Genomic DNA, 6,436 nt, shown 5'->3' on the forward strand with positions numbered 1-6,436 from the left:
TGATCAGCTATTGTGTGTTTATGAATCTTATTTCGGGGGTGTAGCTCACTCTCAGATGAAGGTTTCTGGTTTAACAGCACTGTGCCGTACAGGTGACTACAGTGTGTGCTCTGGAAAAGAAAATCTATAGTTTTAAACAAAGCACAATGATGTAATATTGTGAGATGCTGACCCCTTTTAATCAATTTGCAACATAAAGACCTAATTCAATCGAAACCTACTGCACTCTTCTGTTCATTTTAATACACACTGAAATAACTGAAAAAGGTAAAACAAAGATAGTCACAGCCCTTTGTCTAGAATGATTTATTCCAAAACAATACAGTTGCCCAGTATGCAATCTTTTGATTAAATTTGTATTAGGCTATATTATGTTGTCACATGACCTTATCACAGAATGAGTCCCCCTTTAGTACTTCAAACCCTAAACATAGTCTTAAATTTGATTAGGGATGTATAATATTGACGACCACATGTGGGTCATGTATGTTGACTCAGGTTCTGCTCTACTCATTTTGTGTAAGAGCTGACTGCATTGCAAATTTAAACAGCCAGAAGTTTTGGTTTCTGTTAAAAAAAAAAAAAAAAAAAGTCTGTGCTCTCAAGATCTTGCAAAAAGTCCTGGAGGAAGTTGATGATGGCATTTTCTCTTACTTGCTTGGACTTCCCATCTCACTCAGCTCAGGCACTGGGATTTTCATTATGTAATCAGCATCCGGCTGGAGATAGAGGAAAAGGAATAGAGCAGGATGTACAGATAGAAAAATTCCCACAGCCCAATACATGATGTTGTCATTCTTCTATAGAAAGCCATACAAACATAATGAGATGCAGCTATACCACTACATTCTGCATAGTTTCAAAGAATCTTGTCAAATTTATAGCAGTGCAGCAAATCTGGATGATGTATTGTTCAGCGTTCTTACTCTGCCGTCATCTTCTTTGAGAACAATCGGTTTGACCACAGAGTTTTGGTGCCTCCGAATCAACTCCAGTATGAAAGACAAAAAAATGCCATTTCTAATTTGCTGAAGCACAGGGGTCAGACGCATTGTAGCTATGGATAACAGAAAAAGGTTCTGTCTTGATTTAAAGATGACAAAAAAAGGAATACATTTAAGGCTAAGCTGTGATTACAAATTCATATTTGAAGTACAAATATGACATTTCCAAAAACAGTGTAGAAAGGCTTTTTAAATTTAACTAAAATTTAGATGTACTATTTGTCTGAAATCATTAACCCTCACACCTTATTGTAGCTTATTGTGGCTAAGCGATAGCAAATTCTACAAGTAGCTCCTTTAACCACAGGTTAGCTAACTTACTTATGTTAAGCTAACGTCACAGCTTGTCCCAGCGGACCTCTGCCAAAAAAGCATAACATCCATTAAAAGTTAACTTTAACCAGCTCGGTTCTATGCGAAAAAAAACAACAAAACGAAGCAGACTTACCTGCCTTTTGAGAAATCCAGGTGAACTCGTGGAGACCATCGCCGCCATGTTGAGGTTCTGAGCAAACGGCGGGTTTGGGAAGAGTGACGCTATTCCTTAATATGCAAATTATATGCAGATTTGATCGTGCACTCCTTGCTCCCCCGACCAAGCCGCCCTCCTCTCTTTGCACCAAAACAGACAAAAGCTGAAACTGAAAACCGGTGACACTGAAAAAATACCGACTGTGTAAAAAAACACTGTCACTGAAAAAAGACAGACATGAAGAAAAAAATGTACATTGAAAAACTTCATAATACAAAATAAAATACAACAATTAAATTGCAAGATTGTAATTTTGTAATGCCTGTTTTTTTCAATACAAGTGATTCAATGCCGGTTTCAGGTTTGGTTTTCAATGCCAAATTTTCCTATCACTGTTCTAGCCCCTTAAAGTGTGAGCATACATTTTCATGGAAGTAACATGTGTCCCTTATGTTTTGCCTCACCCAGTAAATTGTACAGACACAGTAAATGTTTTCTATTTGGAGAAGAAATAAGTAAGACTGTTCCATAGCCAAGACAGACAAAGTTCAACTAGGAGTTCTTATTCCAATGACCGTGTCACACCTCCACTATCACTCAGGCCAGGAACACCGCAGGCTGCGTGGTCATCCATCCATCCGTCCCATTCTCGTGGTTGCAATATCTCAGTAATGTCTTGGTGAAACTTTTTTTGCCTGCCATGCCATCTAACCTGCAAATCCTCCATGATGTGGCTCGAATCCTCCATTCGAGCCACATCAACAGCCGGACTCCACCATACCCTGCAACCCCCCCTCCGCCAGTGTCCAGCCCACACCAGCCACCGAGACTCCCCATTCCTCATCTTTACATTAAACCACTTTAAACCTGCTCTCCTCTGTCTGTCTGCTTTCAGTCCCTAAAACGATCAAAACCAAAACCGTTGAAGTGAGGAGAGAAAACAATAGATTATTTGTTCAAGCTGTTGGAAAGATACATGAAAATAACAGGATTAAATGACTGACGTAAGATGTTTCTGAAAGTTCAATCAGAAATGACGCCTCAGTGCTTATGTATAATTTGAAACTGCAAGGAGGTACTGCATGAGACAATCAAGCATTGAAGATAATTCTGTGAAATAGCCAGATTTCAAAGTCCCCAGGTTTCACAAACACAAAGTTTTACATCATTAGCATAAGTATGATAAGAGACACAGCCAACTGACTTGTATCCTAAGGGGAGGATGTGAAGTGAGGATAAGACAGGCAATAATCAGGTCATCAGTCTCTGTTATAATAAGGTGCAGTCCTGTCGGTTTATAAACATATACAAATGATGGAAATCTATCCGGCTGTATAACATGCAGTAAACACTGTTTTTTGAAAACAAATTTAACATGCACAGGCCTCTCTGGTGTGTTCTGTGTACTTTAAAACAAGCCTCAGCTAGGTGGAGTAGTACACTGTCTGCAGGCTGATGAAAACTGATGTTACAGTTTAAGGTTTTCTGGACCCTAATACAGACACACAAAGGCAGGGGGGATGCAGGGAAGGAGCTTTAATGACAAAGACTGTCCAAGACTTACAGGCTGGCAAGCAGGCCACTGAACACAGGTGATTTAACTTTAAATAGCAAACAGGTCGATGCTCATGGGCAGGAACAAAAAGCAGAAAATCCAAATGTAGGTATCACAAGGAAACATGAGGGAACACAGACATACTGACAGAGGCCTGGGAGTACAAAACCAAAAAATCCCAAGGAAAGCAGGGATAATTGGACACAGGTTAAACGCAATATACAGTGTAGACAATCACAAGAGCTGGAAAATTAGACAAAGACAAGAAGTAAAATATCAAACAGACACACAAGGGAAGTAATATCAAAATAAAACGGGACATAATGGATAGAGTTCAAACAAGGAATCATTTAGTAGTGGTAGTGGTACATGTGCAGTGCACCTTTGACAACCCTGCTGACGTGCCTCTGCCTCCTAATAGATGATAGTTTTTCATTTAAAGGTTTATCACTGGCTTGAATGCTTATGCTTAATACTGAGGAAGTGCGCCATCATGACCTCCAGAGTTTTAAATTCCCATCTCGCTGCAGTGATGCACAAGTGTACTTGAAAGTTTAGTACACTACATCAGTGTTGGGTGTGGTTACAGGTGCAGCAGAGCATTCTGGGATTCATCCTGAATAAAATTTCTGTGCAGAAGATGCTCAATATACATAATGAAATAAAAACTGCATATTTATAGTAACTATACAACTACATATGTATAGTACATGTATAGTAAAATGACATACTATCACTGGAAGAAAGGGTGAGACATATAAGGTGCACAGTCAGTAACTTCTGTCTCTAGGAGTCTCTCAATTAAAACAATAGCAAAGACAGCATTGGGTGACATCATGAAACAGCGTGGGATCATGGGAGTTGTTGTCTTCACTTCCATTACCGTAAGCTCCTCTCGGTTTGGAATCCTTCAGTGTCAGTGGTTCAGGAAAACAAACAGACCCAATGATTCTAACTGTTAAAAACACTGAATAAAGCAGTTTGACATTTAAAGTCAGAGTTTGAGCGACGCTGTACAGAGGACAGAGACTCAGAACAAATGTTAGCATCAATCTCAGCTCCAACTCTTCCCTGATTGTTTCTTTGATAACTTATGAAGCAGATGTTCAGCAGGTTTTAACCAGCAGCTGAATTATCCACAGAGGTGTCCTCCTCTCCATAACAAACACACCAGGGGATTAAAACCAGAAAGCAGTTTGACTTTCAAAATCAGAGATTCACCGACGCTCTTCAGTGACACAGGACCGGACGTCTCCAGCAGCTGAGCTGTCTAACATTTCCTCAGCTTGTTTCTCTGATAACTTCAGATCCAGACGTCCGACAAACACAACACTGACACATGATCATTAAGGATATGATGTCATTGACAGGCAACGAATGAAACGTTACCTTGATTAAAATCACAGATTTCTATGGTTTGAGAATTCAGGGAAACATTTGGGATCACAGTGCATATAACAGTAGAAATAGGTATAGAAACACTACGTGATGCATGACAATAATCTTTGCGAGAGAAGAGTTGTATAGACTGATGGTGGACCATAGTCTTAGGTACGTGCAGTGATTTATTATAGCAATCTATTGTGCTCCACCACACAACTGTATTGTGCTGTATACTGTACAAAGTGCAGATTACATTAGTCTTCATATTATACCCATGCTTTACTACAGAGAACTCCATACAGCTCACCATCAGCCTCAACAAAAATCTCTGCACAATGCAGCGTGATCACCACAATTTAGAATTTACTCTCGTTGAAATGGGGCACCAGTCCTGTGGGAGGACAACAGTGAATTACTTCATTGCCAAATTTATCAATCTCATATCGGAAGCCATGACTTCTCGATTCAATGGATCTCCAGTCTCTACGTCAAAAGAACACAACAGGACAACAGCTGGGTGTAAATAAAGGAGTTTATTACACCTTGCATTTACTCTGTAGATAGTAGTTTAGTTAATAATCATAAAGATGAAAATAATAATGAAATGAGCAGTGTGATGAGTTGGCAATGCTGGGAGAGAATATGTTATGGCTATACACTATGACTATACAGCTAATGATACTACATCTACGAACTAGGTTTGATGATTAAATATTGCTATATTTCGACATCAACCCAGTCATGTGCAGAGTGTTGAGACCGGCCTACTGTGAGTTGCGCTGTAGCTGAAGACCCTCGGCTCGAACCCAGGTGGCTGAGGTTGCCATGGTAACCCCAGAGACGCGGGATCTAGGTGGATTCTCCTGGAGGCCGTGTCCCGTTATCACGGTGACGGATTCTGCCGGTGTCTCAGCGATTCAGCTCCGGTGGAGTTTGCCAGGAGACTTTCTGTACTCTGCACTCTTGATTTCTGCTCGGCTTCTCTGCAGGAGGTCGTGCAGAGGTGTTATCTGCCGGCGTCTCTTGCGGGTTGATGCAAAATAAACTCTAAGGCACTTTACTTTGGCTGGATAACTTTAGAGGAGACTAGTGTTGGCCAGAAGACTCTAAACTGTCAAAAAGCCTCAAAAGGAAAACTTTATAATAATTAAAAGTTAATTAATGAATGACTAACTCAGGGTGAACGGTCAGTGTGAGGCCCTAGGTGTCTGTGCAACAGCTACTGTATTAAATCTTACAGTCCTTGAGACACTCAGGTGGCTCCTCCAGACTCAGCTGTGGTTTGCTGCTGATACTGATGGTGCCACGATTGATAAAAGAAGACCTTGGATGGTCAGTAACAAGTGTCTGGGTTTTCTAAGAATCAGCACTTGTGCGTATATAGTCATGTTCCTTCTTTATGGTTAATGAACCAATAGTGTATTCACACATCCCTCCTCTCCCTCTTCTTTTAGATATTTGACCAATTATGGAGTGTAAGCTATCTATAGTAATCTCTCTAAGTGTATAAAAACTATCCTCAAGGGTTCCTGGTTCAGATTTGAGGTGACATCGTGCACTGGAGACTGTATTGATGATTCCTCTTTTCTCCTTGACAAAACTTCAATAAACATCCTCGGCATAAGACATCCTGGACTCCAGAGCTCTTTCTTCACCAAAATACCTCGACCACCAATGATAAGAATTTCTCCCTAACAAATACAAATGTGGATTTCATCCTTCAAAACCTGGAATTTATCATAATAAGTGATTAACTGATCAAACAGCATAATGAACATTTCCTAAAGCTAATAGTCTATAAATGTAGATTACACAGCAGTTCTTTGACTGTAATAATAATAATAATATGGACATTGTGGATGTCATGTAGTGTGTGTTACCTTGTGTGAAGGATGCTGACAGTATGGTCACATGAAGGACATTGGTCTTAAAGTTAACATGTTACATTTCAAACATTCTATAGGACAGAAATTTGGGATTGAACTATCACCTACAAACAACAAGATCTTAATTATTTCAGGC

The 6,436-nt window shown here is 39.9% G+C and overlaps 1 long non-coding RNA gene across 1 annotated transcript; it reads right to left on the reverse strand.

Moving 5' to 3' along the window:
- Positions 1–290: 290 nt before the first annotated feature.
- On the reverse strand, positions 291–1,336 carry LOC130160605 (uncharacterized). Its single transcript, XR_008826031.1, has 2 exons — positions 927–1,336; positions 291–719 (listed from the first exon to the last, which is right to left on the reverse strand). It is a non-coding gene; the product is annotated as an uncharacterized LOC130160605 (long non-coding RNA).
- Between the last annotated feature and the right edge of the window lie 5,100 nt (positions 1,337–6,436).

This window comes from Seriola aureovittata, chromosome 19 (genome assembly GCF_021018895.1).
Source record: "Seriola aureovittata isolate HTS-2021-v1 ecotype China chromosome 19, ASM2101889v1, whole genome shotgun sequence".
In the NCBI taxonomy this organism is placed as follows: Eukaryota; Metazoa; Chordata; class Actinopteri; order Carangiformes; family Carangidae; genus Seriola; species Seriola aureovittata.